The following is a 12256-nucleotide window of genomic DNA, read 5'->3' as shown; positions in this document are numbered from 1 at the left end:
CCATCAAAGAAAAGGAAACAGAAGGGGACTGGAGGCTCCAATGTTTCCTGGAGGACAAGGGACCAGGATGGGTCCATTGTACCAAAATCAATGCGGAAGAACCGATCTGGTCAGAAAAATATTACATTTATTATTATAAGTTGAAGCTGTTGGTCAGCAGTAATGTTTCTTACATTATTGCTTGCAGCTAAACCCACTGGTACTATGGAGGTGCAAGAAGGTGAGGCCTCGCAGATGGATGAAATTCCGCAAGAGGTCCCAAATCTTGGTATGCATATTTAAATCTGACAACTCAAATAAAGTCAACCTTAATCTTTGAATTTGAAAATATCCTTGTGACTCTCTTTGGCATGTTTTTTTTTTATACTTTATCAATTTAGATCAACATCTCCAAACATTAAGAGACTTGTTGAGTTCAGTCACCGTCCCAGCATCAGCAGAAGTGGAGGAAACAACCAGCATGTCAGAGTGGACCAAGAGGCAGCTGACCACTGGGGAAAAATTCAAGGCTGCAGTGCCAGAGCTCCTGAGTTGCTTGCTGGCTGCAGAAGGTGTTCCCCAGCATTGCTGTCAGCAGTGCAAAACAGCCAATGCTGTGGTCCGGTGCTTGGACTGTGTTCCCTCAGGAGTTCAGTTTCTCTGTGCAGAATGTGACTCAATGGTTCATAAAAAACTCATCTTTCATGACAGAGAAATCATGATAGAGAGTTTTTACAAACATATTCCTCCCACATCATCAGTGAAAATGGATGAAAGAGGCCATTATGAACTGGTTGAACAAGGTGTGTTCAAAAGATTTTGCTTTCTGTTTTTTGTCTTTAGGTTTCGATAAAATGCACTACATAAACTTGAACTGTTAGTGTTTTATATTTTGACTATAGGTATTAATTTGTGAAATTTTCATTACTCCAGTATGTCTGCTGCCCATTCCTCCACCAACACAAATGTGCTCCTGTGGCCGAGACCAAGATTACACCGTCATGCCAGGAAAGCAGACTGTCTTGGTGACTATCAATGGTACCTTGTCACTTCCTTCTACTGTTTGTATCCCATCACAAGCCAATAATGGCTCAATATTATCACTTGGTCCTGTTTTGTACCTATAATGTGAAATGGTATACAGTGGGTACGGAAAGTATTCAGACCCCTTTAAATGTTTCACTCTTTGTTTCATTGCAGCCATTTGCTTAAATCAAAAAAGTTAATTTTATTTCTCATTAATGTACACTCAGCACCCCATCTTGACAGAAAAAAACAGAAATGTAGACATTTTTGCAAATTTATTAAAAAAGAAAAACTGAAATATCACATGGTCATAAGTATTCAGACCCTTTGCTGTGACACTCATATTTAACTCACATGCTGTCCATTTCTTCTGATCCTCCTTGAGATGGTTCTGCTCCTTCATTGGAGTCCAGCTGTGTTTAATTGAACTGATTGGACTTGATTAGGAAAGGCACACACCTGTCTATATAAGACCTTACAGCTCACAGTGCATGTCAGGGCAAATGAGAATCATGAGGTCAAAGGAACTGCCCAAGGAGCTCAGAGACAGAATTGTGGCAAGGCACAGATCTGGCCAAGGTTCCAAAAGAATTTCTGCAGCACTCAAGGTTCCTAAGAGCACAGTGGCCTCCATAATCATTAAATGGAGAGATGGGCAAATGAAGCCTCGTGAAGCTTTTGAGGCTTCTTCCTGATTGTACCGAAAAAAGATTCGAAGCTTCAAAGCTTCACAGAAAGACCCTACCAGTGACATCTAGTGGTCAGCTGCAGTTATAGCAGCAATGAACCTCCAAATGATTCACACATCATTGCTTCCAGTTCCAACACAAAAGCAATAAAGTCATTATTAAGCAGTTGTGTCTTCATTCTAAGAATCATTGTTCACACATACACAACAAAGTGTTACTATATAATGTCAATTGACTAATAAAAAAGTTTTGATGCAATTCAGTGGAAACCACTTGTGGTGGGACATCCCAGGATTTGGATCATAAACTGATTATCATTAAGAACATGATTGTGATGTAACACATAATATGAAAAGATTCAAATGCAACATTGTAGAGGTACTTTTGTGAATATGTGGGATTGTGCTTGTGCTACAGTGTCAAAATGAAGTGATTACGTGCATAAGGGAAATGTGATTGGGGGGGATGTGTTGTTGTGTTGATGTTTATGCTTGTGCAACACTTTATTACAAGTTTTCATTTAAAAACAAAATCTGCTCAATGGTGCTTGGCTTCAAACGGCTTCTTCTCTGGCTGACGATCTCGCCAGCCTTCGAAAAGATCCTCTCACAGGGGACAGAGGATGCTGGTGTGCAAAGATACTGCATTGCTACTATAAAAAGGTGTGGGTAGGCAGCCTTTTGGAGGAGCCAATTCTTTAATGGGTCCTCTGTCCTGGGCAGCAGTTTGTCCTTCAGATATCTGGATAAGTAAAGAAAAAATATATGCAAGATCATTATCATTTCAGCAAGAGATGAATACAAAACAAAATAGAAAAAGTAAAAGTACATTTTGTTTACCTCTGGACCTCTGCAATTGCACTGGCGGTACAATTTGATGGACGTTGTGCATCCACGTGGCTGTCCAGTAGGTCCCAGAGGCTGTTGCTCTGGACAGGGGATGGACCCTCTGCAGGTGCCAGTGGCAGAGCCGGTGCAGGCATTACATTGGCACATTCTCTGGTGAGCCTTTCCACCGCTGCCTGACAGCTTGTTGTGCTGCAGAAGCCCACCTCTTTAAATCGGGGATCCAATAATGTTGCAAGTGTTAATGAAGTTCCCTTTTCAAGCAAGGTTGGTGTTCATGTTGTGAACCAAGTTACTGGCTATGTGGTGTGTTACTGAAGCACACTGTCTTGAAGCTTGGTGCTTCAGCATCTTTACAATGGGGATCACCTTTGATCCAGACACCCTCCTCTCTGTGGACATCTCTTCAGTGGCCTGGTGGAAGGGAGAGAGGACTGAGATGCACTGATTGATTGTTTCATATTCCTCAGCAGAAAATGGCAGGAGGGGGGTGTTAAGACTGCTGAGGGCTGCACCCAGGGGCTCCCTCTGCTCGTACAGCCGCCGGAGCATTGAGAATGTGCTGTTCCAGCGGGTGTCCACCTCTTGCACAAGTTTGTGCTCTGGTCGGCCCATCTGTCGCTGTATTTCACAGAGCTTTTCTTTAGCTGTAGTGCTCGACTTGAAATGCCCCACGATTTTACGTGCCCTGGTGCGTATGTCATCCAGGTCAGATGTCTGTGACAATGACTTCTTCACCACCAGATTTAACATGTGGGCAAAGCAGTTAATGTGACGCACATTAAGTACATTGGCACTAGCAATCATATTTGGTGCCGCGTCTGTGACCAGACACCTCACTCTGGTTCTTATTCCCCATTCTGCCATAAGAGTGGCTTTGGCCTCTGCAATATTTGCTGCAGTGTGGGACCTGGGGAATTGCTTGACACCAAGCAGAACAGTTTTGAGCTGGACCTCTTCTGTGATGAAGTGCCCAGTCACTGCCAAGTAGGCATCCATGTTAATGGAGGTCCACATATCTGCTGTTAAACAGATAGTGGATGCCTTCGAAACTTCTGCTACGGCCTGGTCTTTGGTGATCTTATATTTGTCCTCCAACATCTGTTTCAGAGCCTTCCTTCCTGGGATCGTGTATGTCGGATCCAGGAGGTGGACAAAGGCCCTAAAGCCTTCATTCTCCACCACAGACAATGGCTGTGTGTCCATAACTACAAGGTTCAGCAAGGCCTCATCCAGCTGTTGCTTCCTGGACACTGATGAAAGAAAAAATGTAGGTTACATGTGTGCAACTTTTAAATCTTATTTGGATTCAACTGAATGTGGCGAGGTGGAGTGGTGAGTAGTGGTGTGTGGTTGCCAACAACGCCACCTGGGGAGTTTCGCCCCAGGAAATAGTTACTGTTTTTTTATAAAAATGAAAAAGGTCACGCAGGCTCGAATCACCACAGGGGAGAGTTCAGGTATCAAAAGAATAATAATTTATTGTCACAATATTATTTCTATAAAACTTCAATAGTTGCCAAAATATTTCACATTCACAAAAGACTGGGCCAAAGAAAGGGGAATGGACAGGGCTGGGCCAGCCACGGCGACCCTAAACCAAACCAAGGGGAAGGAGAAACAAACCAAGAAAATAATATCACCCGTGACACTGCATACACACGCAATGGAGAAGTGAAGAAGCCACCACCAGGGATTGGGCCGCCGCGCTGGACTACAGCACCTGTCCACAGGGAGAGAGGGAAAAATTAAGATGGCCGCAGTCTAGCTGACCTCCCCACACACACACCAAAAACAATTAGAGATTATTTATAATACAAAACCAAATTAAACATAATGAAGTCTTCTTAAAATATCCAAATACAAATTAGAGGAAAACAATTAAACAATTATCAAACCCGCCCCCCCCACAAAAGAAAAAAAAGGAAAACAAGAAAAAAATAAATAAATTGTTAAATGTCTCCGAGGTCACTATCGTCGGCAACAACAATCATTTAATCAAAACCATGTAATCGAGCCAAACAAAACAGCAGCAAACATCATGGTGGCCGATGACCGGAACACACCAGGACGCAGGATAGTGTGCAGAACTAGGAGAGTGGGGGCTGCTGGTTACAGCGCCCCGCTCCGAGCTCTACTGCACCCAACACGCGCCCACCAGAACCGCTCGCTCCCTCTGGCTCACCGCCGCTCCGAGCACTGGAACGGAGCGGGAGGATGAAGCCCCAGGGCCAATAAAAGTAAAACACCAAACAATAACTAACACGGCATGCTTACCTTAGTGATATGACGGGGAGACTCGGGCATGCACGCCAGCCCGCTCACCGAACGCGCCGCACAGCAGAGGCAGAGAGGGAGAACAGCGACCAAACACACCTGTCCCAATCACACACACACAGCGTCGCTCCACCAGCTCGCCGTTGCTCCAACACTGCAACGGAGCGAAAGGATGAGGCCTCAGGCCCAATAACCGCAAACACAAACCAGCAAATACGCAGAATTCCTACCTTAATGATACGACGGGAAGACACAAACAAGCACGCCGGCCAGCTCACCGGACGCACCGCACAGCAGAAGCAGAGAGGGAAAATGTCGACCAACACAGCTGTTTTAATCACCTAACAGTGCCGTCCCCCCATTAACCTGCGCCAGGCTGACACAGCGCCATGCAGTGACCAGGAGGGAGATAACTCACCCGGTCACATCTACCCCACCTTTCTTGCATCGGCGTCCCGACGATGAACCACCGTGAAACCTCAACTCCAAGGCCTAAAGTGAGCAGACTGAGCGGTAAGTACGGGCTGCTCATTGGTAGCACCATCTACCTGACCGATGGAGCGTGGGAGATGATAGACATTTGAGTGCAGACCAGCTGTTAAACGAGGTGTACGACGTGGAGCCTGCTGACTGGAACAGGGTGGATCCCTGGGAGGGTGCGACGGAGCTGGTACAGAACCTCCCGGCTGTGGAGCAGCGCCGGGGCTGGACCCACCTCCTAGGTGGTCTCTCCAAAGTTGGCGTGAGGAGCCAACCGAGCTTGGCACCACTGGGGTGCGGGGCAATGGGGTTTCTGGAACCAGCAAGTAAAGATCATCAACAGAAGAGTCGCTGTCAGCTTCCAGCACAGCTGGGGGGGGTTGCTCCTCCTGAGGTGGAGTAAGGGGCTCGGACCTGACGACAGCCTTCAACATGTCACGGTGTACTGTCCGCTCTTGATGCAAAGCCTCCACAGGAGCGATAGTGTACACTGCACCCTGACCTGGAGCTTTCACTACTTGATAAACCAAAGAGCTCCAGACATCCTGAATCTTGTGCCGACCTCTGACACCAAGGTCCCGCACATATACCAACTGACCAACCTGAAAAGGCACCTCTCTGACTCTCTGGTCATGCCTCTCCTTTCGGCGGCCTGCAGCAGCCAACAGCCGCTCCTTAGCACCCTCAAATGCTACCTCAAGTCTCGCTTGATGCTCAATGATCCAATCCTGTACCTTGCCTGGGACCGGGTCCTTAACTCGACCAAGAAGGAAATCGATGGGAAGCTGTGGCTCCCGCCCACACATCAGGAAAAAGGGGGACTCGCCAGTAACCTGATGTGGTGTGCTGTTATAACTGAAAAGCAGCTGTGGCAAACAAGAAGCCCAGTCCTGTTTCTGTGAAACTGGCAGGGTGCGAAGAAGATTGTGGAGAGTTCTATTGAACCGTTCGCACTGCCCATTCCCGGCAGGGTGGTATGGAGTGGTGCGGGATTTATTAACACCATACAAGCAGCAAAGTTGTTTGATCAACAGACTCTCAAAGCAACGACCTTGATCTGAGTGGATGCGACTCGGAACCCCGTACCGGTAGAACCATTCATGTAACAAAACACGAGCAACGGTACAAGCCCGCTGATCCCGGGTGGGGACAGCTACAGAAAATTTACTAAAGACATCAGTCATGACAAGAACATTTTCAAAACCACTTCGGGAAGGCTCAAGCAGTGTAAAATCCACAGCCACAATTTCATTTGGCCGGGAGGCCAACAAATGGCCCATAAAGCTATGTGGCACCGAGCCAGAGTCTTTTGCAACTTGACAACGTTCACATTCCTGTACCCATCTCTTTATGTCCAGGAACATTCCTGGCCAATAACAACGACGCCTGACCAATTCGGTGGTCCGTTCAACACCCTGATGACCATGCTGTTCGTGAAGTTGTTTCAGAGTTTCCTCTTTGAGAACTGCTGGGAGGAGGAGCTGAAGAATCCCCTCTCCACCCTCTGGGAGGAAGATCCGACGATGCAGTACCCCTTCATGGTCAACCAGACGGTCCCACTGACGTAACACAGCCATGACTGATGGAGAAAGCTGACGCCGTTCAGCTGCAGAAGGCCGAGTTTGCCTCCTCCAGAAAGACAAGACCTCCTTCAGGAGCGGATCCGCCTCCTGCAAGGAACCAATGTCGACAGTGGACTGGCCTGGGAGGGCCGAAACGATGGACTGGGTCACCGTCGCCCCAGGAGCTGGACGTGACACTTCCTGAAGGACCTTGGGGACTGGCGTACCAGGCAAGAGTTGACCGATGGCGCTGGATACAACCTCGGGCTTCCGGGAGAGTGCGTCTGCATTTTTATTACTGCGACCCGAACGATACTTTATTTCAAAGTCAAAGATGGCAAGCTGCGAAGCCCATCGCTGCTCTGTCGCCCCAAGCTTGGCCGAATTGAGATGACTCAGTGGGTTGTTGTCTGTAAAGACGATGCACTTGTGCCCCATCAGATAGTCACGGAATTTTTCAGACATGGCCCACTTAAGTGCCAAGAACTCTAGTTTCATCGAGCTGTAATTGCTCATGTTGCGCTCCGTGGGCCGGAGGCCTCTACTAGCATAAGCCACTGGTCTTACGCCATTTTCTGTCTCCTGGGAAAGGACAGCTCCCAAACCACTATAACTCGCATCGATCTCCAGGATAAATGGACGCGAGAAATCTGCATAGTTCAACACAGGAGCAGAAACCAGCCTGGACTTAAGGGCCTCAAAGCTCTCCTCGCAGTGGGACGTCCAAGCATCACTAAAGGCCTGCCCTGACCCTCTTCTGGACTTCGTACCAGCAAGAGTCGCCACCAGCTTGTGAAGGGGGGCAGCCAATTTCGCGAAGCCCTCTACAAACCGCCTGTAATAACTCGCAAAGCCGAGAAACGAGCGCAACTCAGCCACTTGGCGTGGACGTGGCCATTTTGCCACTGCCTCGATTTTAGCAGGGTCGGTGGAAACACCTTGGCTGGAGATAACATGCCCCAAATAATTGACCTTCTTCTGAAAGAACGCACATTTCCCCAGCTTAACTTTCAGGCCTTCTTGTTGGAGCCGGCCCAGAACGGCCTCCAGCCGTTGTAAGTGCTCACTGACGGAGGAAGAGAAGACAATAATGTCGTCTAAGTAAAGAAGCAAAGACTGACCTTGCTGACCCCCGAACATTCTCTGCATCAATCGTTGAAAAGTGCTCGGGGCATTACATAACCCAAAAGGCATTCGATTAAATTCAAAAAGTCCAAACGGTGTACAGAATGCTGTTTTGGGTTTGTCTTCCTCTACAACTGGAACCTGGTTGTATCCGCTAGCCAGATCTATTGTGGAAAACCAACGAGCACCACAGAGAGAATCCAAACTTTCCTCAATGCGAGGGAGAGGGAACGCATCCTTCCGGGTCTTGGTGTTCAACAAACGATAGTCTACACACAGTCGAAGTTTCCCGTCCTTCTTTCTGACCAAAACAATCGGCGACGCATAAGGACTGCAACTTTCCCTAATGATCTTGGTCTCAAGAAGCTGGTTGATATGAGACTTCACCTCTTCGTACTCAGAGGGTGGGATGCGGCGGTAACGCTGCCGGACTGGCGCATCATCCAGCAGTGGTATGTTATGCGATATGAGATTTGAGCAACCCAAGTCACCATCGTGGGTGGAAAAGACAGAACGGTACCGCTGCAATAATGATCTCACCTCCCTCTGGTCCTCATCAGACACTGTAGCCAAGTCAATAGATGCTAGCTCATCCTGGGCTACACTGGTTGCTCCCTGGGCAGAAACACTGGCGGTGATCGACTTAACCTCAGTCACGCCCGGAGGTAGACTGATTACCTGGGCCCCACAGAGGGAGCCAAGACGAGTCCGAGGGTACAGAAGAACATCTGTCGTCCCCACATTGATCACCGGGATGTAAGCAGTGCCTCGGATGACACGAACAAGACAGGGAGAAGCAAGCAAGCCACATGGCAGACCGGATTCCAAGGGTTCGAAAAGCACAGCCTGATCGCTGGCCTGCTCGGGACAAGTGCTGGCGACAAGCCTAAGGACCCCACCAGGTATTCGTATCGTCCACTCACCCCCGACCCTCACAGTGCCTGTGCACGGGTTTGGCTCGCTGACTGAAGACTTATGGTACTGCTGCAGCGCTTCAAAGATTGGACCTGGAGCGTGCGACACGGGTGGCGAGGCAAACAAGGAAGAACCATGAGTTCCAAAAAGCTCTCTGTAACAATTGCGAATGACGTTCATCCCCAAAATGCCAGGGACGGAAGACACAGTGCCGGGGGGGTCCTTGACGACTAACACCCCACAGCGAGGAATGACCTTTCCACACAATACAACATTAAGCTCTAAGTAACCAACATAGGGAATTTCTAACCCGTTAGCGGCACGCAGCTGCAGCCAATTGCACGACCGAAGCCGATCCTGGTCCCAAGACGAGAACTGCTGTTGAAAGAAGCTCTCAGTAATGGTGGACACCATAGACCCAGTGTCGACCAAACAAGGGACATGAACACCACTAAACACAACATCAATTTTTGGACATGACGACATCAAACCAGCAACTAACTCTTCCTGTGGGCCCTTGACTTCCCCATCTGAGCGGAGGCCCGCCGACTCAGAGGGTGTCAGTTTTCCGGCTGACGAGCCGAGGAGGTCGCCCTGGTAACCTGAGGGTTTGCACCACCAAAAGAGTTGGCCCGTGCACGAGGGGGTACGGTTGGGCCCCGGCACTCCCGTGCGATGTGGCCTGGCTGTTGACACCTTCGACAAATTAAAGGACCATTTCGAAAGAAATTCCCTGGTGGTCGTGGGGCCTGCAGAGCAGCCACAGTCTGCGTGAGCTGGTCAAGTTGGGCCTGTTGACGCTTCAAAAGTTCCATTAAATCACTCATCTCTGACCTGGGAGGGGCAACGGGATGACGTGGGTGGGAGTCGCTTTGCACCCCATACTGGAGACCGTAAGCTGATGGTAACGAATGGCTTCGCCCCCTAAACCCACTTGATTGGCCCTCCCTTTCCCATCTGATAGCCTCAGCGCGTACGTCCAACAAGGAAGCGGTCGGCTTGCTACGGACGCCCTGTTTAAGCGTTCGACGGAGAGAACTGTCAAGAACATGCTCTACAAATTGGTCACGCAAAAGATCCCCAGCATTAGGAATCCCGTCGGGTGCGCACCGCTCAACCTGCTCCATTAAAGCCAGCAGGCCCAAGGAATACTCCTGCAGAGTCTCCCCCTCCTGTTGTCTCCTAGAGAAGAAGGCCTGCTGCAACGTTACATAAGATTGTGCACAGCCATACAGTTCCCTCAGAATCTTAGCTGGATCTCCTCGCTCTGTGCTGGGCCTAAACCGGATCTCCTCTCGGGCTTCCCCATCTAAATGATCAAAAATGAACAGGGCTTTGTCGGCGGCGGAAAGGTGGCGAGCCCGCATGCATGCCTCGATCTCCTCCGTCCACTCAGCTATCCCTAAACCTGTCTTCCCCTTAAACAAAGGACATTTACGGTCTCTGGGAACCACAACCAACCGCTCCGTGACAGTAGCAGCACTAGATGGGGCATAGCTAGCTGAACCGGAGGGACCTGCAACAGCTCCACCGGGCACGTCCCAGAAGCAGTGCGCTCCCGCTGTAGCTGCTCATTGTCTACCTCTAGCTGTGACACTAAATCCCTAAGTCGCTGTACCTCATCCGCCATGATGGCTGTGAAATAGCACCAATACTCACGATACCGAAGTCTGGTTCTTGGGATGGATGCTGCTGTTTTGACTCTGTAACTACAAACAATAATATCAATGAAAAATAAAAATAAATCAATCTCAATAGCAAAAAAAAAAAAAAACAAACAAACACAAAAAAAACAAACACAACAAAAAAAAACACGTCCCTGCCCCTTTAAATGTGGTGATCCTGTCGACAACGCCAAAATGTGGCGAGGTGGAGTGGTGAGTAGTGGTGTGTGGTTGCCAACAACGCCACCTGGGGAGTTTCGCCCCAGGAAATAGTTACTGTTTTTTTTATAAAAATGAAAAAGGTCACGCAGGCTCGAATCACCACAGGGGAGAGTTCAGGTATCAAAAGAATAATAATTTATTGTCACAATATTATTTCTATAAAACTTCAATAGTTGCCAAAATATTTCACATTCACAAAAGACTGGGCCAAAGAAAGGGGAATGGACAGGGCTGGGCCAGCCACGGCGACCCTAAACCAAACCAAGGGGAAGGAGAAACAAACCAAGAAAATAACATCACCCGTGACACTGCATACACACGCAATGGAGAAGTGAAGAAGCCACCACCAGGGATTGGGCTGCCGCGCTGGACTACAGCACCTGTCCACAGGGAGAGAGGGAAAAATTAAGATGGCCGCAGTCTAGCTGACCTCCCCACACACACACCAAAAACAATTAGAGATTATTTATAATACAAAACCAAATTAAACATAATGAAGTCTTCTTAAAATATCCAAATACAAATTAGAGGAAAACAATTAAACAATTATCAAACCCGCCCCCCCCACAAAAGAAAAAAAAGGAAAACAAGAAAAAAAGAAAGAAATTGTTAAATGTCTCCGAGGTCACTATCGTCGGCAACAACAATCATTTACTCAAAACCATGTAATCGAGCCAAACAAAACAGCAGCAAACATCATGGTGGCCGATGACCGGAACACACCAGGACGCAGGATAGTGTGCAGAACTAGGAGAGTGGGGGCTGCTGGTTACAGCGCCCCGCTCCGAGCTCTACTGCACCCAACACGCGCCCACCAGAACCGCTCGCTCCCTCCGGCTCACCGCCGCTCCGAGCACTTAGTGATATGACGGGGAGACTCGGGCATGCACGCCAGCCCGCTCACCGAACGCGCCGCACAGCAGAGGCAGAGAGGGAGAACAGCGACCAAACACACCTGTCCCAATCACACACACACAGCGTCGCTCCACCAGCTCGCCGTTGCTCCAACACTTAATGATACGACGGGAAGACACAAACAAGCACGCCGGCCAGCTCACCGGACGCACCGCACAGCAGAAGCAGAGAGGGAAAATGTCGACCAACACAGCTGTTTTAATCACCTAACAGTGCCGTCCCCCCATTAACCTGCGCCAGGCTGACACAGCGCCATGCAGTGACCAGGAGGGAGATAACTCACCCGGTCACATGAAGAATAGGTTGTATTGAGTAGTTACAATACAGTTACAATACAATACCAGAAGGGTCAGCAGGGTGAGCTTCAGCTGAGGTGCTCGGCTGAGAAGTTGCTGCATGATCATGCTTGGCACGAAGATGCCGCAACATAGAGGAGGTGTTGTTTCCATACACCAGCTCTCGTGAGCATATGAGGCACTGAACCTAAATTTAAAAAAATACATTAATAAATATATTTAAATGCAATATTGAAACAATCAAGATAATATGAAGTTGAA

General features: G+C 48.7%; 1 long non-coding RNA gene across 1 annotated transcript; it reads right to left on the bottom strand.

Moving 5' to 3' along the window:
* Window positions 1–3961: 3961 nt before the first annotated feature.
* LOC311030081 lies at window positions 3962–11950 on the bottom strand. Its single transcript, XR_014598940.1, has 3 exons — window positions 11085–11950; window positions 10558–10607; window positions 3962–4262 (listed from the first exon to the last, which is right to left on the bottom strand). It is a non-coding gene; the product is annotated as an uncharacterized lncRNA (long non-coding RNA).
* Window positions 11951–12256: the final 306 nt, after the last annotated feature.

Source organism: Eutrigla gurnardus, assembly GCF_963514095.1.
Source record: "Eutrigla gurnardus genome assembly, chromosome: 19".
NCBI classification, from domain to species: Eukaryota; Metazoa; Chordata; class Actinopteri; order Perciformes; family Triglidae; genus Eutrigla; species Eutrigla gurnardus.
This window is presented reverse-complemented; position numbering and strand designations above follow the sequence as displayed.